This window comes from Falco rusticolus, chromosome 20, assembly GCF_015220075.1.
Source record: "Falco rusticolus isolate bFalRus1 chromosome 20, bFalRus1.pri, whole genome shotgun sequence".
In the NCBI taxonomy this organism is placed as follows: Eukaryota; Metazoa; Chordata; class Aves; order Falconiformes; family Falconidae; genus Falco; species Falco rusticolus.
In genome coordinates, this window is record NC_051206.1 from 1750456 (window position 1) to 1774499 (window position 24044).

At 47.1% G+C, this 24044-nt stretch overlaps 1 long non-coding RNA gene across 1 annotated transcript in view; it reads right to left on the minus strand.

The window, feature by feature from the left end:
• Window positions 1-22993, minus strand: part of LOC119140400 — a 149051-nt gene extending 126058 nt beyond the window's left edge. Inside the window, exons 1-2 of the long non-coding RNA XR_005101610.1 lie at window positions 22347-22993; window positions 21996-22146 (exon numbers count right to left, since the gene is read on the minus strand). This is a non-coding gene — a long non-coding RNA (uncharacterized LOC119140400). The remainder of the gene's footprint in view (window positions 1-21995; window positions 22147-22346) is intronic.
• Between the last annotated feature and the right edge of the window lie 1051 nt (window positions 22994-24044).

Here is a 24044-nt window from a genome sequence, read left to right on the forward strand (position 1 = left end):
GCAGCAGGCGTGGGACCTCGCGTGGCACTTCCAGCTCAGGACGACACCGCAAACCCCAGCTCTGATTTCCGTCTGATGCTGAGACCCCGTCTCCTGATGCGGGATGGGGGGACAAGTTTTCAAACAAGTCAGGGCAGGGCAGTCAAGAAAAGCAAAGAGGGTCCCTGACTGCTGCTCCGCGCGTTGTTGGGAAGCCAAGGAGCCTATTTCTTAGTTCCACTGGAAAACTCAGATTGACTTTTAGCTGGTGCCACTCCAGAGCCCCGCTCCCCGCGCGCGCTGTCTTCTCGCATTAGCGAGGCCGGTGCTGCTGCCGCATCCCGGACTGACAGCGCAAGACCGCGGCTCGCCAGGACCACTCATGATCTGTCCCGAGGGCAGCTGCCTGCGACACATCCAGCTCCCTGCTCTCCAGAACGCTGATCAGGGTGCCAATTAGCAGGAGGTGAGTCAGGCGGGGGATTCGGAGCCCGTCGGCAGCGTGCACGGAGGTGAGCTCTCCCCGAGCATCGGGGCAAGCGACAACTTGGGTTAGGTGGGAACGCCGTGTACGCCTCCTACGGCGCTCCGTAAAAGCAGGATTATTTTCCCCCATTAAAAAAATAATAAAATTTTAAAACATCATGGCATCATGGATAAGATGAAGCACTTTGGCAAAATTTACCTTCAAACCTTTCGGCGCAGAAGGCGTAGGGAAAGAAGAGCCAAATGGGGACTGAAAAAACAGCTATCACTGGTGAAAGAGCCATTGATTTCTGTAATTTCATTTCTTTAATGGGTTGGGGGTGAGGAGGTTCAAGGAAACGGGACGGTAAAATGTATAACTTCAAAATGTCAAAATACATTTCAATTTTAATTATTCGAATATTTTTATTACAAATGTAAAAAAAAGAGCGCGCTAAGAAATTCAAAAACAATCTGATCTATGTGAAAATAAAATAAACCTTTTGAATCAAAGCAACTGTGTGCCTCTTCTGAAACTACTGGCAAAACAAAGCGCGTGTTTATCTTTTCACTCATACAGTTCTGCTGCTGATGGATATCTTGCTGGCTTCAGACGGGATTTTGGAGACCGAGCTAATCTATTTGCACACAGCCTCTTATTTCAGAAGTTTTCATCTACATTGCTTGGATTATACAGAGGACTTTCCAATGCCAAACATATAGACAGGCAAATACTTCCAAAAATATATTGAATAATGCAGAAAAATAAGTATTTCTCAGGTTTCCTCCCAAAATGTATTCAGAAAAATATTTGCCACTCCTTAAGCAGAGTTTCCAGTCAAGCTCAAAGGAGAACTGGGCACCAGGTGCTGGATTTATGAACCTCTTGGTCTCAAATGAGTCCTAGAATCAAAATATTTTATAGATCTGCCATCTTTACTTTGAGACTTCCTACGTAGTTTCAAAACAGATTCCCACCCTTCCCCCAGAAAACACAAAACCAAGCAGCCAAGCATTTAGAGTTACATTTTTTTCTTCCTACCACTGAAAGCCAAGTTCACACCTGCTCACTGTTCTTCCATCAAGACCTGTTAGCCTGGTGGAAAAAAACAAACCAAAAACCACCAAAACGAAAAAAACAAACAACCAAACCCCTTCTGTTTTAGCATGGAGAATCATCACATTTATCTGGACACATCTGAACTCCGCACTTACTAAGCGCTAAAGAAAAGCTATTCGAGTTCTCCATATGCTCAACAGGGCGTGTAAATCTTGGGAGCACCCACATCACACATGCTCTACCCAACTCCTCTTCCCTGCCCTGCCTTCAGCAGATGCTACGAACATCCAGGCATCTGCTGCTGCTGCTGCCGCCTCACGAGTTGCTTTTCCGTGCTTTGGGATTTGAAGGAGATTTTCCGACAACTAAACCTGGCACGGCAGCTGGAAGGCACATCGGTAGATCGAGATGGCGACGTGAAGCCGAGAAGGGAAGGGGAACTGTTTGCTCCCAGTTCCTCTCTGATTTCTTAGAGCCTAATTCTGAAGCCCATCCTACTCTTAGCCTGAATCACGGACACAAGTGCTTAATTTGAACCACAATTAAGCATAAAACCATCTGCTTCTACTGGCATCAGCCATTCCGAGCTCCAGGAGCGCGGTGAGCTGAGTCATTACATCTACCTCCTCCTTCACAAGACTCCCCAACGGGGGGTCCTCACCTCTTGTGGGCTTCAGGTGAACGTGACAAGCCCCCTTGTTTGTTTCGTTGTTGTTTTTTTTTCTTTTGCTATTGCAAACAAAACGCTGCTATTTTGTCAACTAAAATTCTCGACTGGTACCTCTCACTGCAAGGTTTTGCGGTGAACGCAGGCGTTTGCTTTGTCCACAGCCTCTTGAATGTATTCGGATGTTTGCGTGTCTGCCTGGCAGCTTCTCTTCGCAGGCTCCAGCGTCTCCGTGCCCTGCTACTCCTGCCGGGGATTCAAGCTAACAGCACAGCACCAAAGATCCTGTCCGATTTCTTAAGGGATTTTGTTTTCAAACCCAGTGACCTTTAGGAAAAAACAAACCAGCTTCAAACTGTAGAATGTTACTAATGCTTGTATTTATGTGCCTTAAAAGCTCTGGTTCCCCAGCTCCCTCTGTTCTACCTACCTACCTACCATCTAGGTGATGGCTCCTAAGCAGAGCCTACATACTTGGATCCTAACCCAGCCTCCCTGACACTTCGCAAGATAATCTACTGGTTTCAAGTGGCCACTGGGTCAGATTCCTGGTATGAAAATTGAGTTTTTAGGTTTTTTTGTTGTTGATGAATAAATGCTGTAAGGAGCTGTCGGAGCAAGGGTTGCTGCTGCATCAGCCCATCAGTTCTACTGGTTCCATCTCTCCAGCTGCTTCCGCCAGCCTTCAGAAAGAGCCTGTGCATCGGCGACGCATCACCCAAAGGCTACAAAGAGCATTGGAAGAAAGATACTAAGCAAGAAACCAAAACTTTATCCAGCTAGAGCTGCTTGCTCACGCTTACTGCTCAGAGCCAGAAACAAATCTTGTTGTCAAAACCAGAAACAAAGTGGCTGAGAACAGGTCCGCCGCGGAGAGAGAGCCCGTGTACCCTGTGCCCAACGGATTGCCTTGCACCTCTCCCTTCGCACCAGACTGTACCAGTTCAGCAGCATTTTTAAACACCCACACAGCACTTACACCACCCGCTAGATAGAGAGAGCAGCCAAGAGCAGAGCCTTGCTTTACTCCTTTGCATTCACCCAACTGCCAAGATACACCATCAACGGGCAGAAAATACGCTCCAGCCGGCACTATAATCAACTTCCAGTTCACCAGCTTAAACCAGTAGCGCTGCCCTCACCACGTGGCATGGATGAAAGCCTTCAGCTCTGAAGAGCAGGGGCCTCTCCTCTCCTCCTGACTCAGTTCCTCAAGCACCATCATTCAGCCCAGCATATTAAAGCCAGCCAGCATCCGAGGACATCCCGGCGGATGGCCGGGAACTGTGACATCTTCACGGTACGCTGGGGTAGGACAGTCCCAGCTCAGCCAAGGGACACGGGTGCAAGGGCAAACTCAACAGCAACAAGGTAAGCCTGTTTTTGGTGTTCCCATTACTCAACACGGAAGTTTTTCAGGCCCATTAGTGATGGAACAGGACTAGTGGGACTAAAAGAGGTTTCTCTAAAGCTGTGATGAGATGTGCCAACCCAGGAACAACGGCATCAGAAAAGATGCACGGAAAGGCTGTTTCTCCTGGCCCGTCCATAGCTCTTTTATTGTTCCTATTCCCCTTCCAATATCTTCCAGTCCAACTGCACAGGCAGCCACTCTGTAAGACGGGGAAGCGTGCCGAAATAAAATAAACAGCAAGACCCTAGAAAAATAAAGTGCCCTGCTATTTAATATAGTTGAAGGAACCTCATCAGCAAAGGAAACCAGCATGTCTGATTACAGCCGAGAACAAACATTTTCCTTGCAAAGGATATGTCTTCATAGCTAGCTCAGATATCATCTCGCGCCTACCTGCATCCACGCACAGGGAGGCTTCAAATCAGGTGACACTTTCTCCCTAGGATAGTCAGTCATCCTTGGAGAGATGCTAAAATGCAAAACAAAGCTGTCACTTAAACTGATAGCCTGCCTTTCTGGCAGTGAGGATGGCAGTTCGACTCTTTGGGGTGCTGAACGTCTTCCCTGTGGGCTGGCTGGAAAAAAACAAGTTACATTTCACAAAAAAAAAAAAAAAAAAAAAGTCATGGTTTGCAACTTGTTTTCGTAGCACAGCAGAACAAAACAAGACCTTATGAAAGGTTTTTTTTTAAAAAAACCAACAAACCACCCACCCAGCCCAGAGGATGCAGCTCTTGGGTACCCGGCTCTTCCCTAGTCCAGGGAATACTCGAACGACGACCGGCTGTTCTGCAGCGAGACTGCCTCCTGCATCAGGCTGTAAATTTGGTCCAGAAAACTTTCCAAGGCATAAACAACGCGCATCCCCGAAAAGCTTTGTTTCTGAAAGACAAATACACTGCAACCTGCAGATTTTCCTAAGGAAACCGCCTCCCCGGGTCTGAGATGCGCAGGGTACACGTGCACAGAAAACAGACAAATACCCTCTCCAAACCCTGGAAAAGACTCAAAGAGCAGCACAGGGAATCACGGGCGAGACACCTACAGCTCCCAGCAAATATATCACAAGTGAGAAGACAGGAAAAACTGAAATTGCTTTGCAAGGTGGCAATTTATAGCCAGGCTGAGGCCACGGTTCCACATTAGTACCCGAGTTTAGCACATTCGCTCTACCCCAGGCGCCTGCTCCCCCTTCCCCACCTGAGGATCGCCGTCTACCAAGTTACACCCACACGGAGCGGCGAGCAAACATCCGTGCTTCCATCCAAGTGCCGTTCTTGCGTAGGGAGGATGTGCCCTAACCGAAGCACATCAGACACCGAGCAGATACCGCTGAACTTTGGCCACAAAGGCGCTTGGGATGCTCCTATCCCAAGTCCCGGGGTTTTTCCAAAGCTTTATCCGCAAGCAAACACCCCCTTGGGCACAGAGGCATCCAAGTTACTCCAATCTGATTAGGCCCACTCTCTGTTTGCCATCAGTTCTGCAAACCTACAGCGTCTTCTCCCTGCACCCACACACATCTGGTCACGGCCGTTTGCCTTCCTAAATAAACTTCCGGGAGCAAAGCAAAGTTTCTAGGGCTGGGGCTTACTTACTTATTTTTCCTACCATCTCTGCACTTCGGCTGCTTATATCCCACTAAGCATGGGTGTTGCACATCTGGATACACCCTGCCAGGTGCGGCAAACGCTGGAGCAGAGGGAAGCAGCGTTGGGCCCCTCTGTTTTGCGCTGTAGGATACACACAACGAGCCGACGGCAGCCAACAGCTCCAGTGAATCACCACTTCGGTCCAACGCGTGCGTGCAGCCCTTACAGGAGCAGAGATTCTCCTACGTCTGAGCACAGAGTTCGTACTCTCGGTTTACACAGCTCTCAGTTCCATAACCCACGGCTCGCCTTGACGCATCGCTCCTCCCTGGAGATTTACCCCAGTTAGAGCCAGCGGCGCCTGGAAAGAGCGGTGCTGCCATCTGAACCGGGTAAGATGCCACGATGCTTAAAGCCACCAAATTGCAGAGAGGAAACTTAGCTCGGTTTCAAGCAGCAGCGAGTAGACCCATGTGAAGAGCGATGCCAGCTTCGCCCTGGGGGGTTTCCCCCGGTCCCCACCAGCTGGAAGCATCACTTCAAATCAGCACCAGCTCTCAGGTCACTCTCTTCCCAGGGAAGATGCTCCAGCCGCCAAGTCTGTCCAAATTTGCCCCACAGAATGAGTTAATTGATGACTTTAAACAAGGCTACTTATCACACGTGCAGCACACTGCATATCTCATCCCCCGCAGACAAAACACAGGTCCCTACTAACTCAATTAACCCAACGGTCCTTTCTGGGGTACGTGAGGCTTTGCTGACCGCAAAGCACGCGGGAAGGCGAAGGTGATGAGTCAGGAGGGGCTATTCAAACCAGACGGATTTTGGGGGATGGAATTTGTATAGATTAAACCCCGTCGAGGGCATATGCAAGAGAGGCTACGTATCTGCATGAGAAAGCAGGCTGGGGAAGAAGCCAACGGCAAACTCCTCCGCTGCTCAGGCAAGTGGGGGGGGAAGAGGAAAGCCAGAGTGTTACAGAAGGCTGAAGAGGAACCGGCAACTTTGCAGGAGCAAGCAGTGATTGCTCCTAGTGCTGCTGTGAATAATAATCATCAAACAAAACTCCCACTGGTTTCAATAAGACATTTGCCCTCCTCTTTTACACACAAGCCTCCTCTTCCGAAAGGCTGCAGAGCTGGGTCCCGTCACAGCTGCAGCGTGTCAGACACCAGAGGCTGCGGCAGGACGAGGGAAGGGCAGCAGGCAGATCGATCGCCTGCGAGTCCGCGCGCAGCACAGCAAAGCGCCTGGTCCTAGGAGGCAGAGCAGGGGTTGAGCCGAGGACCCCGCACGTCTCGGCGTCGATATTCCCGATGAAGCTGAAAGGATAATGCTGCCCTAAAGCCCCTCGGCTGGGCCAGCACAAGCATCAGGGGCCTTTTAGGATCGAGCTCCGGAGGGAAACAAAGACTCTTGATATGAATGCGTGGCCCTAACCATACAAACGTCCAGGCAGCCAGATTATTTCCACCCGCCCTCAGAGCCAGAGGGAGATCAGCGCTCATGTCAGAGCAGCGTCACAGGACTTCACTACCCCAACACCAGGATCGACAGATTTTCAGATGACAATCCATTCCACAGAGCGGTGGGTGCATTTTATTAATCTGTGTTTTACGCACGTATGTGCGGATACTTTTCATCAGCTGGGTTGTTTGGGTTTTTTTGGTCTCGATTATTGCAGCAAGCGATATAGATACTTCACAGCATATTTTATTACGGTCAACCCACAACTTCTGTGGGAAACCTCACCTAAAAACCACAGCAGTCCGCTCAGTAACAGTCGAAACACACTGAAAACCAGCGGCCACGGACATTCATTTCGAACAATACCTACAAGTGCAGACCTCGCCCTTACACAAATTGGCCCGGCAAAAAATATAATGGGACATGGGAGAACTAAATGGATTTTGAGTAGATCTGAAGTTATTACAGAATAACATTATTAAGCCTTCGCCTTCAGGGGTTAAGCTATTCTCAGGCTGGTTACAGCGAGTTCTGTTGCGTGGGATGGATTATTTCATTTCACCTGCCTGTTGCAGGTTTATGCGTTGGCCCTGGTCAACATCAAAGATCAGACAGATGTCGGATCGCGGCAAACACAGCGGTTCCTGCACGCTGCTGCTCACACGCAGCTCTTCGTTGTGCTCAGCCAACAAAAAGCCTGAGCTTTTCGGGCAACGCAAGCCAGCAATAATCCTTAATCTTTCAAATTACAGCATCAAACATAAGCACATCGTTACACACACTTTAGAAAGTGCCATTTCTTCAGCAAAACGGACCTGAAGGACTGAAGGCACAGTTGGAATCACTGCAAGTACAGCAATTCTTATACAAAGACGTTGCTTTTGGCACATCCATATAATTTCTCTGCATCACTCAATAAGCACCAAGCAAATATTCAACGCAGTATAAGGAACAAGTAAAGACCTAGGCCCAGTCTAAGCTCTCCTTTTTAGAGGAACCCAGTGATTTTAAGAGTCAAATCTATATGGTTATGTCATCAAGATTCCTCAAAAGTCAGTTTGATGACCCTGGACACACAAATGCTTCTCTAGACACACAAGAAATAACCCATGTTCCATACACTTCCATATGGCATCCAGCAAAGTCAGTCAGCAACAGACCTGGCAGAAAGAAAAAAAAAACCCAACACAAAACCAAACCAACCAACCCCAAACCAAGAACTCACAACTCTCCCCTTTGCAGGGTACCTGGAGGTTGGGATATGATCTGTTAAATATTGATAATCATGGATATTAGTAGCCAAAATGGGGCAGTTGGCATCCCTGTCAGCCCTTTCCTTCCACATTTCTCAACGGACGCCCCACGGTTTTGCTTTTTCAGATCACAGTCACGCATTTTTTCCTCCTGACACCGTTGTGCGGAGAGAGCAGGGAAGGACATGGCGAGGGGATGGCGCCCAGCGCCTCCGCTCAGACCCGAATCGAGCCCTCAGGCCGGCTGGAGCGACTCCCCTCCCTCACCTGATGGCTTTCAAGTAGAGTAAATTAGGGCTGCAAAGCAAGACGGGTAGAGGGAAAGCCCGTAACCACGGTATGATTTATGCAACGTCACGCAGCACAAGTGGCACAGCAATTCAGTCCCAGAAACTGGGCCCCGATCGAAGCTGGTTTCCTGCCTTCAGCCGCTGCACTTGCGCTCCCGGGCGCTGGGGAGGGAGCGAGTGCTCGTCGCGGCGCTCGCCGCTTCCAGGACCCGCGGAACAGCCTCGTGTCAGCCCCGCCGAGCCCAAACCTCTGGCTGCAACAGCACCGCACGCTCGGTGCTTGTCACGCGGCACACGGCACCCAGATGCCCACATTTGCAGGACTCTTGTGTCTGACTGAAACTGGTCACCGGGTCCACAGCGCTCTGGTTCCACCCAGGCACACCCAACCTGCTTGCGTACCTCTCGGTCCCTTCAAAAAGCAAAACACACGACTATGTATTTTTTTTTTTAATGCTTCCTCTTAGCGCGTAGCTTCAGGCAACCCATTCTCCCTCTGTTTATCCATCTGTGAATGTGAAAGCACCTACCTTCCCCACCGTGACAGATGCTTAATTAATTCAAAGGGTGAAATTCACCCCTTTGCAGCCAGCAGCACGGGGCACAAAAGCACTTGCACCCTGTTCCAAGGGTTTCAGGGAAACGCAAGCGGCGTGCGCATAGCGGCACACAGAGGGGTATAGGAACACAAAATCCCAGTGGACTTCAGTCCAGTGAAGCAGACGCATTTGTTATCAAGCCACTCGAGGAGCATTCCCATCGCTCTGGGGCGACGGCTGAAGTACCACCACCATGCCTCACGTCTAACAGAGCTGCTGCCTCATTTCCACGGGCCACACGTTTGTGCTTCTCAGCAATCACCCGCTGTCATCTGTCCCACCCTCCTCCCAACTAAAATCGTCAATATTTCTACCTCGGCGCGATATCTAACACAATCCACCCAGCACCGTGCCCTGAGACTCCTCTGCAATACAGCAACGGCACTGGCGGCTCCGACTCAGGCTTGGACCCGGGTGTACGCTTCGCGGAGAGCAGCCCCAGTTTGTTTTACCAGAACACGATATTCACAGGCAAACGCTTCCCTACACATCAACCACTATTTGCTGTACTCCACAGGACTATTGAAACACTTTCCTCCAGAGAGCAGATGCCATATGGGTATGTAGGCTCAATTAGCACATGCTGACAGATAGCAAGACACTCGGAAAAAAAAAAAAAATAAATCAAAGCCTTGGCAAGCTTGAAAAGTTACTGTATCGATTATGTCATATTGCATCTTGTGGTGCCTTAACTTTTCAGGTTTCTGTGCTGGGAAAGCAAAAAAAAAAAAACCAAAAAAACCAATAAAACCAAAAAAACAACTTATATATATCAACCAGGGAAGCAGTAGCAGAGATGAAGAGACGGAGGGGGCTCTTCAAGGAGGCAGCAGGTTGGGAGCGATCAGCAAGCAACGTGGCAGAGCCCATCTTGCCAGCTTCCCTTGCCAAAGGTGGGCAAAGGCCCTGCAAGAGCAGACGCTTTATTACTCACACATCTCTGACTACCCAAACTGATCTTAAAGCACTTTGGCATGTCCCAAGGGTCATTAGAGATGACTTCCTCTCCGCATTAATAATGAAACAGCTCTTAACCAAAATTAAACTGGAGCAGCTTAATAGCATTTTAAAATTGACAAATCTGAAACAGCTAATTTGTTATTCCCTTCCTGGCCATACAATTAGCGATGGGAGAAAACCTCAAGGTTTTCTCTCTAAAGAAACACTGAAGAATCTTCAAAACTTCTACAGGAGACAGAAAAGAGCAGCGCGGCCTCTCCGATGAAAGCATCTGACAACAGCGTCCGTGCTGCCCAGGGATGCCCCAAAAGCTCAGACCAAACACGGCTAAAGCAAAACCAGCAACGGTGGCTGGTTTTCCCAACTGGAAAATTGCCGGTATTGCGAGGGAGGGGTTTATCCACTGCTCTTATCACAGATGGATGATTCACTAAATTCCTTCTGACGGGGAAGCGGACGTGCCTGTGTACCTGCCACTACATCACGCAACTTCAGTGCACATCTTGCAGCGAGTACCAGCTGGACAGAGCACATGACCCTTCGCCTCCTGGTAAAGGACCATCTGTACCTGCAGACACAGTTACAGACTTCAATAAAATAAATAAATAAAAAGAACAAAGAACAATACTTTCCAAGCCCACCTACACGGCTTAGAAGCCACCTTCGATTTGTAAAATACAGCAGGACCTTCAGTGTCTGTAGCTCTCGGGTGAAGTTCCCGAGTGCTGTAAGGAGTTTTGAAAAGTGATGTAGGCTTTTTCGTCGGGATAACGTTGTCGCAAGGAGCGTGGCTCACTTTTCTGTGACAAAAATCCTGCGCCCTGCTTCTCAGCCCACGGATTTATGGAATGTGAAATCAAAATTCACTACTGCCCTGGGAGGGGAAGGGAAGCCACCAGCTAACCACGGCGCAGCCGACGCAGCCAGCCAGGGCAGGATACGGATGCTCTGCAACGGCTCGGGTCTCTCCATTTCGGTTTGACTCATTTAGTGAGTGACAGAGGTCACTGTCACAACCCACCAGGAGGCCATCGGACTGCCATCGTGACCTGTGACAAGCAGAGCTTCCCTCCTCCAGCAGCTCCACTCCGCAATGTCTCTCCTACAGCATCTATTCCACCGAGGCTCTGACACCGGCGCGCTGCACACCTGGCGTCTCCTCTGGAGAAGCGCCAGAACGGGAGAGTGACAACAAAAAAGGTTTTTCTGTCCCGTCTCTCTGTCAAACACAGGGAAGAAATAAAGGATGAAACCAGCTCCTTCATGTAAAAACCAAAGCTGGTCACCCCACGCTGATCTCGCAAGGGACTGGTGGGCAACACGCTTGAATAAATAATCACTCGGACACGTTTATCGCCTTACAACGAGATCACTGTGCGCCAGCGGGAAGCAAAGTAGGGGTTGGGTGGGGGAGAGCCTTTCAGACAGACCTCCCCAACGGGCAACACCACTGGGGCAGCCAACAGACTCCTCTCTGCTCCAAGCAAACGTGGAATATTTCACATGTCCTGGATGGAAACCACCTCAGCAGGGAAGACTCACAGCACTGAGGTTACACAGCGAGCTGTGCGCCTGGGGACATCGTACCCGAAGGTCTCGCTAGAAGCAATTTTAGAGGGTGCTGGGCCCTTTCTCGGTGACACCTCAACGGTTTAATATGTTTGGTTCCAAATACTTTAGGGAAATAAAGCTAAGACTTGCTGATCAAACAGCAACAGGCAGCAATCCACCGCTCTGCTCCCAAAAATCAAGCCGAGAACCTCTCAAGACAGCTTGATAAGCATCAAGTCCAGGGAAAGGATTTAAAGATCAAGGAACAGTCTCACACCTGAAGATGGGGACAAATGACCTCTTGCAGCTTGAATGAAACAGCAAAGGGGAAACATCCACGGCTGCTGGGAAGGGGGAAAAAACCACAGTCACAAAAAGAAATAGATTTCTTAGATCAGACGAGCAGAAAAGCACGTTGCAGAGCACATTTCCAGAGTGTTTTCAGAAACCTGCTGCAAAGCCTGTGGCAAGAACTTCAGCCTTCGCTACCACACCGGCTGGCAGCCTGCAAGCCACCTCCTGTTGCTCTCAGAAACGTTTTTTTCGCCGGCAAGTTCCGCCACCTGATGCTCAGCTCACTCGCAACCCTCCACCGCTGCCCCTGCTGCTTTGCTCGCACCGTGGAACGGACATGAATGTGGGCACAAAAAGGAACAGTTGTTTCTGCCAGAGTGGTGCCTCGATCTTGGGTCGCTGCCAGCTCCTTCCCCCCCCCCGCGCAGATGTTTAATGCTGCACAGATGTTTAACTCTGATGCCTGCTTACTTTCTCGAGTGCCTTGCTGCAGCAGCTGGTCCCCCGAGACCGGCATCCTTCCCCCGGCTCGCCCGTCTGCGCCAGGCAGGGGAACGGCTTGCTGCTCTCCTGCCTTCTCACCTGGGATCGCTGGAACCCTTCACCTCTCACGTTAACTGCAAAAACCTTGAAAAACAAGGTTATTTTCCTCCTTTCTCTGGCTCTGGACTTCTTTGTGCCCGAGCCTACGACTGTCCCCACCAGCAGCACGCCGCAGCCTCCAGCTCCCACCATTAAGTCCACCCCCACAGCGAGGGTGCGGAGGAACGATTTCCGCAGATTTTGATGCACTCGTGTGGAGTAAAATCTAATCAGGGCTGAGATTCGGCGTAACACCAGCATGCCAGTTACTTCCATAAAACAAAAGCTATGGGGAACCCAGCAAGGAATAAGATGAGAAATGGTGCGGTGGCGTCTGCGCTGCAGAGCAAGACGTGAGATAATTCCCCTCTCCCCGTCAGGCCCAATCAGAAAGGCTTCACACTATGGTACCCAAGTGATAACGTACTTTGATGGGAGCGATTTTTTCTCTTTCCTGGGAGAATATTAACTGAGATACAAAGAAGGAATGTTGATTTAAGCAGCAATCAAAAAAAAAAAACCAAACCAAACAAACCCAACAAACCACCAAATCCTTCTGTTCTTCTGCATTAATAACTTCTGGATAAACTGAACTTCTCTGCCAGGTTAAGTTAAATTTAAGTCGTATTTCTTCAATTTTATTAACATTGAAAAGCAAGTCTATCAGAGGTGTATTTTCATGACATACAGTTCTCGGGCACTATATTTTATATGGATGTAATTATTCTAGCTATTCATCACAGAACCACAAATCCAACCTTCAAAAAGTATCGTAATGTAAAATTCATTGAATCCAGCTGATATTAAATATCAACAGGGCTCCATTATCAGTTTTTGTATCTGAACACTGTAATATCAGCTATTACTCTTTTATATTAAAGTTGTATCTTTGGAAGAGAATTACTTCCCTTGGCAACAATGGTAAATGTTAACTACCTTGAATATTTCAGTCACATATACATTATGTATAAGATTGTGATCTGCTAAACAATAATGGAGAAAAAGAAAGGCGACAAAAAGATTTGCTCTGTGAAAGATTTCTTTCTGTTCTCCAAGAAAAAGCAGATGCTGTACAAGAAAAAAAACCACAACCGCTTGGAATAACATGTCAATTTTTTTTCCACTGGGATACAAGAACCTGATTTAGTATTTCTGAAAGACCGGAGTTCTGCACAGCAAAACAAAGCATTAAAATAAAGTGGTTAATATTATTTGTACGACAGTAATGCCCAAAGAGTCCAAGCAAAGCTGCGGTGAATTACGTAAGGCGCTATACATGCGACCAGCAGAAGTCCTTGCCTTTCTGGCGTGGTTGGGTTGTAAACTCGGCACAGATAAAACACCGAGGAGAAGGAACCGTCAGCGCACACGGCTTGGAGCGGGGTACGAAGAGCACCCAGCTTCCCCCAGCTCGTGTTTAAAGCACTGTCCGACAGGTCACGCTGCCTCAATCCCTCTGCCATCAAGCAACGTACTGATGCGTTATTCCCTCATCCCGGATCACGCGGGCCAGCGGGATCCCGCAGAGCTGGCCACACCATCTCCAGCCTCCAGCTCCGATTTGGATACCGGCACCCAGACCCCACTTTGAAGATGCAGGCAAATTAGAAATGTCACGGCTTTCCCAGAAAGTTATGTGAACCAGCACTAGCATCAGGTTTAAATTAATGTTTACATTGATAAGTAAATTGAAAATTACATCGCTTGCATGCATTACACAAGCTAATTCCACATCCCTGTCTGCAAATATTTACAAAGCTCTTACTCAGTCATTAGACTACATACTTAACAAATCATTTGGAAACTACCAGTTTACACCAACTTCACTTTTCATACAGTGATATTAGGTGTTATCGGGTAGCAAAGGAGCTGGAACTCCCCATCATTCGTCATTCCTTGTTCAAATTCCCAAGGCAGGTGGGTATCGATACTAAAATGAAGATCCACCGGCAGCACTCATCGTTCCCGGTTACACTGCTGCTCTTCCCTGCTTTCCTTCCAAGAGCAGCTGCTCCTTCCTGTTCCTGACCATTTTGCAGAGTCATTTATAGCTGGATTTACCACCTGGCCACACAAACGGGTACCCCGAGGCAACAAACCGCAAAGCAAATGAATATGCCACCACGGAGTGTCCAAGCTACGCCCAAGCACACGGGCCACCAGCTGCTCTGCCTCTACTAGCCGCGTACTCCCACCGTGGGTCTCATTCAAGCAAGATACGGCTATTGAAACTCGTAGGTCTGTGTTAATCACACTGATGCCAGAGGGAATTCAAGTACCAACGATGCTGCAGAAGGGCCCCTGAATATGTTACTTTGAGGGATACCATATCTACTCGCTCCTGCAGGAAGGTCAGGATGCCCTTGCTCACCAGAAGTAGCTCCTGACTTCTAACATACTCCAACTAGTTTCACTGAGAGCGCTTGTACAGTCACAAGTGGTATCCCTTGCTCATTTATAAACTGGTTTTATTGGGGTGGGGGGTGGGGGGTGGGGAGGAGGAGAGCATCCACTGTGGATCAGTATGAAACATTGCAGATGCTCTTAAATCCCCAAAGGTCAGAGGATCTTTAACAATATTATTGACTTAAATATATTATTGAATAAAATACTCAGTGTTAGCCATTCTTTCTGAAATAATTGCTACTTTTTTAGATGCAAAAGCAACTGTAAACCCTGCAACCTGGCATCAGAAAAAGAAATAGTCATGCCACCGTACACCACACGGCACCCTAAAATCTTAACGGTTGCTTAACCAAACCGATGTAGGTTTGTACAAAGGTGAATTTTGAAACGCATTTAAACCTATTACTTAATCTTTTGGCCACCTTTGGATAGCCTGGCACGAAGCAGAGAATCACAAGCTACACACGCTCCCTGCCATCACTGTCGTCGCACACACTCAACGCCCCCATGGTAAGGGTCTATCTACGTAAGTTCTAAAGTAGACCGCAACTCAGAACAGAGAACTCAAACGAGAAAGGAACACTTCTGTTCTGCAAGAGAACTAGGAACCCAAGGAGAAATAATCCTCTATTAGCACACCCATCCCTGAGCTCATCCTAAGGGACCACGTGAAACCAGGCTCCGGCACACGCATTTATCGGGAAGCAGCATCCCTAGATCAAATAAGGACAATGTGAGGGAACGGTCGGGATTTCTGCTCCCTGTGGCACACAGAGGGCAAAACACTTCACTGCCCGTCACCTCGTTGCCACTTCGCTGAGGAATGTTTACGGGTCTCTGTGAAGTCATTACTGAGGAGGAAAATTTAGGCTTCTCCAAGAATGTTCAGCATGAAGTTCACCACAAAGTAAAAGCCAATATTGAAAAATCATTTCAAAGGAGAGCCCAAGCCATTTGATGAGCAGAAACAGCACAGAAAAGAACTGTTGACATTTCCTTAGGATTCTTTCAGAGCTAAATTTGCAATAGCTATTGATTTTTTGTTTTCTTCACAAGTATATATACATTATTTAATACAACCGAGCAGTCTGTAAACCAACTTTCTTGTGCTTTTGAAATATTGATGCCTTTTAGAAGGTTGAAACCTCTACTGAAAACCTCAATTCCATGTACAAAGCCTAAAATCTTGGAGCCTAACCATACAAAGGCAAAACCCAAATATTTTTCTTAATCAACGGGGTGCTCTTTCTGGTTTTTAAAAACTGACATTCATCGTGCTTTGCTTCTCCGTACAAAAAAAAACCCCAACTACTTTTTCTTTTCCTTGTTCAAAACGGATTTGTTCTCGTTTCCAAAACGTCATCGCTTGCAAGTTCAAAAACTTTCACACGAGGCCAGCAGCCGTTTTAATTTAGCAACATTGCTCCTGCTACAGCCAAAAAAATCAATTACTTGAGAGAATACAGGAAGAAAGTTTGGTATAAACAAGTATGAAATAATTTTCGCAGATAAGTAGTCAGCCTACCCTATGGAGTCTAAAAGGCTTTTACAATATTTACATATCTTGACAGGGATATAGATGTTTTTGTTGGGAAGAATTCAACCGCGCTGTTGTTATTTACACTAAAACCAACCACTAATATTTCAACATAAATATTCATAGCCAGCGTGCCAGTCTTCCCTACCCTCCCAGCCAGACACCGCATCATTATACGGTCGAGATTCACAAGAGAGAAGACAAATCTAGATCAGAGAGTGGGGGTGGGGAGCTCACAAGCTCTCCTGGGGGTTCCCTGTGACATCCCGGCCTCGCTCCAACTGCTCACGCGCTCCACAGCGCCGGGGAGCCCCTGAGCAGCAGGCTCAGTGTATTAAATTACAAAGCATTTGAATTTAAAGACAATCTCTGCCCAACGGTATTACCGATCAGTAGTTCTTAAAGGCTTTTCTACACGCAGTTTGAGAGCAACACTGAAAACACGCGAAGGTTCTGCGGGCTGGGTTAACGCAAACCAGAGGTAAAAGCTTTCGATGTTACCAGAGTGATGTTTTCCAGAGCGATTTCACCCAGGCAGGCAGCTACAGAAGGGAAACCGAGGCACGGAGGGCTGGAACGGCAGCGCCAAAGGCAGAACTCAGAGAGAAAAAAAAAAACCACTTGCAACCTTGATGGGTTCAGTCTATAGAAGAAAAAGGGGGAAGAGAAGATGAAGCAACAAACCTAACAGCTGCCTTCTACCTTGTCCACCTAATTAGCCCACCACAACTATTAAGAAGGTTTATTTTAGCCACCGGTAACGACTGGTACCAGTTCAGTTTCAAGAGCACTTGCTCACTGCTTGTTACCAGTGCAATCACAGGCACCTGTGGAAGGCTGATACCAAACACCTGCTGGTCTCCCCAGCAGGAATTTACTCACCTGGCGAGTAAAATAACGTGGAAAAGCATGACTTTGCATTTAAACAGACACACCTCCACACAGCCCCGGGCCTGTTCCTGCCCAGCACCGCACACCCTGCTTTGCCTGCTACCTCAAATCAACTCTGTCTAGGAAGGAAGAGCAGAAGCACCACATAAGGTTCCCGCGAGGGTGGGATCTCACATCCCTCCTCCGACTTTGCTCCCAAAACACCACCTGCGTAAAAGCCCTCTCAACGCAGAGCCAGTCAGGGATTTCTTTTTTAGAGATCCGGACTGTTGCTGCTCGCCCTCGCTCGGCTTTCCTCTCCGTAGCAGATGCAAGAAGCTGATGCACGCTGCATCTGGTTGCCAAGCGCAGGTCTGTGCGTGTATCTTCATGTCTTTATTAAGCTTTATTTAATGCTGGTGGAGATACAGGCAGAAATTTACTGTGCATGGCAGATCTGAGCGCAGGTCTCTAGAACTGCGTTGCTGAAACCTTAATGAGAAGTTCACAGAGACCACGTTCTGCCCAGCTTTAACAAGCATCCCTCTCCATCGCGTACTTCAGTTAATTTAACTCCGAACTTCCAGGTGCCACAGCGCAGACTTCTGCTAGTTCATCTCCATCTCTATTGACCCATCTTAACCGCCTGCTATTTACAGTATTTATCAAAGTCTGACAGCATGCATGGTGCTCCACCAAAAACATACGCTAAACCAGCAAGGCCTTGGCCAGATAAGCTTATCAGCTAAAAGGTACAAGGTATGACACGAGAGGAAAGTCAGGTGTGCCACGGAACATCTCTCAAAAGGTACCGGACAAGACAAATTCACTCCCTTTGAATCGATAAGCCTAAATGTATCATACTAATAACCTGAGATCTGAGGGGAGGGTCAGGGATGCTCACAAAGAAGGGATGGCTCCCTGCAGTGCTTCCTGAAGCTTCACCTGGTAGTGCATCCAGATTTCAAACCAATTTTCCTTGCCTGAAATACCTGACATTTCCTGGTGTACTATCCAGGGCTATCACTCCCACATTTTCTTTTGATGGCTCTTGCCAGCAGGAGCCTGATAATGCACACCAATCACACGACTCTTGCACGTTGCTATCCCTGCTTCATTCAGTTGTCTAAAGGTTGCTCTTAGTAGTAATGTAGCTAAGGAAGTGCAAGCACAATAAGCTGTAATGCATTTAGATAGCCCCATTTAGCTCAAACGCAGTTCCACCTCTACAGAGCTGTTCCCCAGAAGTCTGTTTTCAAAAGGAAAGTCAGAGCAAAACAAAGCTACAAAAATCCTGCCTGAAACTTCCCAAGGGAGGGCAATTAGGGGGCCTTTACTCAGAGCTGTTTCAGTGGGCTGTAATTATTCACCAAAAACTTCATCAAATGGGAATAAAACATACCAACTAACTGCCATCAGGCAAAAGATACTGGAGTGTCTAGGCATGCAGCTACGTACTCTTACTATCCTCTTGTTGATGGAACAAACATATTAACTGCTCTTCATTCATCTTCACTAGGACATTAACACAGGTCTAAACGTTTCTACCACCTCAGCGAGGACATCCATCACCAAAAGCTAACTCCGCACTTATTTAAGAATAGCTCCTTATACCACAAGAAGGCTGTTTTGTCTGTGTAAACAAGCACATGAGTAGATAGCGACGCGCACTTCACAAACGCTCTATTAGTACTAGTCATTCTAATTTCTACAGTTCTAAAACCGACTAAGATTTCAACCTCAGTGAGTTTAAGCAAAAGATGACCGCACACTAACCAGAATGAATTTCAAGCACTACTTCAAAACTCATTTGCATAGATAAATATAACCTACCGTGCATTTGCATCTCAACAGGTGCAGCTTCGGTCCTTTAAAGACGAAAGCCTTCGTATTTTGGTGTCTTTTAAGAGTTAGGTACCTCTAAGCTTGTGGAAGGAACACCATGGCTGTTCATCTGCTGTTACCGAGCCCCACAGAGCAACTGAAGGAGAACGTGGCCAGCAAAGCCCCCCAGGCAGATTAAGGAGCATGTGCAACCTCCAGGTGAAGGGAATCAAGCACCCCAGCTAAGCCAGCCCTCCGCTCAGCCCCGTCCTGCCTCCCACCTGCTGCACATTCGGGCATTCCATTCATCAATGTGAAAACCTTTTGCTAAGGCAACAAGTGACCTTTCTTTCAAGCACATATTAATAACTCACCGTTTCTACAGAATGTTTTCTAAGATTTTTGGGTGCTCTAGAGAGCACAGGACAGGCTTACCACCCCCCATGCTGTTCAGAAGGCTTAGCACCTCTGCTGTTTTAACCTTGAGGGTTTCACCCTAAGTTTTTCCAGCTCTTCTGAGTCATTTAATGCTTTGCAGGGAGAGTGGAGGAGGGGATACAGAAGTCAACTTGGCTATTAGGAACTCGTAAAGTGAGAATCCTGTTGTGATTTTTGGTTTGTGGGTTTGGGTTTTTCTTCCCTCCCTGCATGAAAAGCACCAGAAACCTTTTAGGTCTCAAACATCAGCCAAACAATGGGAAATGCATCACTCCAACGAAGTTTCTAAGTATTTAATGGAAATGGGCTGACAACCAAGGGGTGATAAAAGGTGGAAGACGTTGCCTCAGATGGGAAGGTGGAGAAAAAGTGGAGCAGGGAGAAAGCTCCTGGCGGAGGCCGGGTTGCTCAGTGCTGCTGGCAGGCTGCTAAAGCAGCTTGCTGCTGCCAAAGGCTCGGGGTTGTCCTGCCTTCCTCAGCACCTCTAGCTGCTTCCATTTGCTGTTGCCTCCTGGCAATGAGTTTGCAAAGAAGATGCACCAAACAGGGCCAGATTCAGCTCTAGGCTGAACTACGAACGCGACCAACCAGCAGGTCTAGCACACACCCCGAGCCAGACCCTTTGCGACTTGGGCTAGTGAGAAAGTGAACTATAAATCATCCCCAAAGCACTTGTGGATAAACTGTAAACTAATTAATATCAGAATTATTGATGCACAGCAAATATTTTGCAAAGAATTTATCTGAAAGTCTGTCACCACTTTACACTTTATAGCATTGATTTATAAATCACTGAACAAACAGTGGCACGTCCAATAAATACTTTATGAATGTTTGCCAACAATTTATCTTTCATAATATGATATAAATACATTGCAAATACTGCAATGTTTGAGTAGGCTGTTTATAAATGACAACCTGTGTACCATCAACTGCAGTTTATAGAAATGTTCATTCCTTTGCCCAGTAAGAGGAATTTAAAAAGGAATCTGGCCCCACGCTTGGGATGCATGAAATACAAGCCTTGCCTCTGATTATTCACGGGCGCTAGTCTCTCCTACATCTCTGCTCTTGTTATCAGCCAAGCGTGTTTGTTCTTCCTGCTGTGCCTTTCTCGAAGCCTCGGAGGAGTTTCCCATAAACACACACGATCTATAGGCTCCGCCACCTGAGTTTAAGAGAAAAAAAGCTCCTTGACATTGCTGAGAGCGCTTCGGGGATGGCGCTTTCTTTTTAACTAACTACTAAGGACCAAACATTTCTATTTCCAACAATTCTTACAGCCAATACTCTGTTCACGGGCTCTTTTGTACATCTGCATGCATCTGCTTTCCCTGGGATGATCCTCAGATAAAATGTTCTTCAGGCAAGGATTATTTTTTTCTTAAATTCTCTACAGCAGCTGGGACTATGGACCCTGGATCCAGGACTGGGGTGGGGTAAACACAAATATTAACTCAAACAAGGTCTAATTATTATTACAATGTCTTTTTACCACAAGGTCTGATTTTCTTACTACATCTTTTAAATGCCCGGTGCTCCAACTTGTCCAGCTCTAAAAAGAATACAAGAGAAATACGCCTAAAGCAGCCAAAATTTCTTGGTGTCTACCATAACCTCAAGAAGGTCCTACCTGCATCCTGTAGGTACGCATGTATCGTGGAGAAATCACTACTCCCAAGGTTTTAAGAGCAGAACGTGCTGCTGTGCTCAGTAACCTCCCGCCCCAGGCAGGCCAGCAGCGCTCACCAACCTGCGATCCCGCGGCCACCGAAACCACAGCCGGGCACAGCCAGAAACGCCGGCTGGGAGCCACCGATCTCGTTACGAAGTGAACTCCGTGCTCAGCAGGACGCTGATCTAGATGACCTCCAGAAGACCTTTCCAACCCATGTTTTCCTACTATTCTACGATTTAATTTGGCCAGCCCTTTTCTTTTAATGAATGAAATGTCCACTTGCAGTTAAATTCAATCTTTCCCTGAAAATTCAGCCTGAGTAAACAAGCAAGTCACAAGATGGTGACTTAAGATAAATTTTGCCCTGAATTGTTGGGACACGCATTTGTTTTTCAGCAGAACACTAACATCACTGTATATGTTAGCCTGCTCTCTTTTTTCAGCTCTAAATCCCACGAGGACTTTGGAGGAAAATGCTTTTTCCTTCTTCATCAGCCTATCAAGATCCCCCCGTTCCTGCTGTTCTGAGAATTCACTTTTAGCAAGTAAGAGTGCTTCAGATCACTGGGGAGCCCAAAGCACTGATTGAAAGTCACGAGCTACCATAGTTCTTGCATTATCAAATTGATTTTACTTGCCTTTTTAATATGCAAAGTATCACTGGGGGGTGATGGGGAAGGGGGGGAGATACGGAGGGCTTGTTTGACTTCATTATTTCTGTTTCACTTGCACCAAAAGTTATCACTGCGACCAAGGCAGCACCGGTGCAAAATGCTGGGCGTAAGATGCAGGCTCCATTCCCAGCGAGCTCTCAATTGAAATGAGACATGCTAACATCTGGGAAGGAATTAAAAAAGTAAAGTGGTATTCCCAAGGTGCTCTAGTAAAGCAGGAGCAGAGTCAGAAACACCTGGACTCCACGCAGCTGAGGCAGCAGGTCCCCCCCGGGAGCTCCTGCGGTCACTAATGCAATCAGCTGTCTTAAAGGTCATGGCTTCACCACCACCGAGGCCACCCATTTTCTCCATCGTCTCCATAGCAATGCAACAGGAATAAGATCTACTACCTGGCCAGATGGCAGCTGATCAGCTGCATCTTGCCTCCGTGAGAGGCAGTAACTCCTGAGTTACTCAAGGCTGCCTTGCAGATGCACGGTGTTTCAGCTACTATGGAGTTTGGAAAGACTCTCTTCCTTTTCTGCCAAATTTTGATACTTCCTAGAGGGAAAGAAATACAAAAATTACCGGGAAAAAAAAAAAAAAAGGATGAACGCATTTAGCAGCTTATCTGTCGCTATTTAGAAAACTTGTCTTACCTGTAGCTCAACCATACAACAAAAATAAACGAGAAATTATAGATATATGTATTGCACGCTTTATTTTTAAAGTCACCTAAATAATTGCCTAGGGTGATGTACCTTAAAGCCACTGAAGCTCATCATGTCTTCGATGCCAGGCGATAATGTTCACATCCATCTCTGCGGTTCGCTGAAGACCCCAGAAGTGCTGAGCCAGCACTGGAGGGCTGCTTGGCAGCGACTTTGTGGGAGAGAACCCTGTGATCTGTCTGCCTCAAATGTAGTTTTATTTTTGCCATACTAGAATATGACTTAGCATAGTAATGGCAAAGGTGTAATGCATCCCTCGACTCCAGTAATGACAGATATAATTCTCCTCTGTAGCCCAATTTACTTTAACCTGCCTCCGTATTATTAAAATGCCAGCCACCAGGGCATCAAAGCAAATAATGGGCATTAAGCACTGGTGAGATAAGCGCATGAGAAACAGATGAAGGAGTATTTGGTACTGCTGCACCACTCAGGACCCAAAACTGCTGCGGGTCTGGGTTTCCTTGCTCTGCATTTGACCCATCCACTTCAGTCTTTCTGTTTTACTTTTTTACCAGGACGGAGTCAGGCTGGCTAGATTTTTAAGGGACCTGCTGATTTATTCTGATCTGCCATTGATAACAACACTTGCTGGAACAATGATACTCAAATCTCATCGTTCCAGGGATGAGGAGGACTCCGGGGTGATCAGGAAGAAGATTCTCTGCTCCCGCAGGGTGCTGTGTATCCCTGAAATCCGTCTTTCCTCTTTTCTGCAGAGCAAGGAGAGAATTTAATTCTTGTCCTCTAACAAGCCCGAACTCAACAAAGTCTGTCAGAGCCTTCGTTATTGCTCTTAATATTATGAGGAAGGCATGCTTGTGCATGGGCAATAGTATCAGACAGGTAATTTCTTTTTCTTAATTTAAGGCAAGTTTCCAGCTTGATGGACTTACAGCCTTATCTTTAACCCCCTTTCCTTTATATAGGTTTTAAAAAAAGTGACTAGTGACATTTAAAGGAGCCCAGTGGCAAGAACGACCTAAAAATTAATAACCTTCAATATGCAGTACGTTAGACCCTTAAATCTTCATGCAGCTTAAAAATATCTGTAAAAGCACAAGCTTTCCCATGTACAATGTGCCAAATTCCTCCAGGGACTTTTTCCAATGGAGAGTCAAGATAAAATTGTGTTTATCAATCTTCGGAAGACATCCAATTCATTACAGAAAAGGGCAGCTTATTCCAAAAGATTTCTAAATCTCAGAGCAAAATATTGCCAGCCTTGGAAATAATTCCGAGCAGCAGGCTGCTTTTACAGGCTCTTTCTCCTTGGTTGCAGATCCTACCCACAGCATTATCAGGACAGTATAATTTCAGTGCCCTGCTGACATTTGCAAGACAATTATTAGCTAGTGAGACAGGCAGCAGTCAATTTTTCCCGAAGTCTTCCAGAACCTGTTATTTGGTCGCATCAGTTGTTGTCTTTTGCACAGCACAAAGTTCAACAGCTTTGGTCTCAAGGTCAGCCTGAATTTTTATTTTTTTTTTTAATTTTTTTTTTTTTGCTTGTCTGGATACTGCACACCCGCGAGCTCTGGCAGCCAGACAGCAGCCTTCTCTGGGAGCAGAGTGGTGCTCAGACAATGTGCTACAACCATAAAGATGCCATCACACGCCAGCATTCAGGAATGAGTCCTCGTCAAGTGATGCTCTGTGTGCTGTTTGCTAGGAGAGGAATCATTAGGGACGCTGCAGAAAGTTTGAATTTCTTGGGTCTTACCTGGA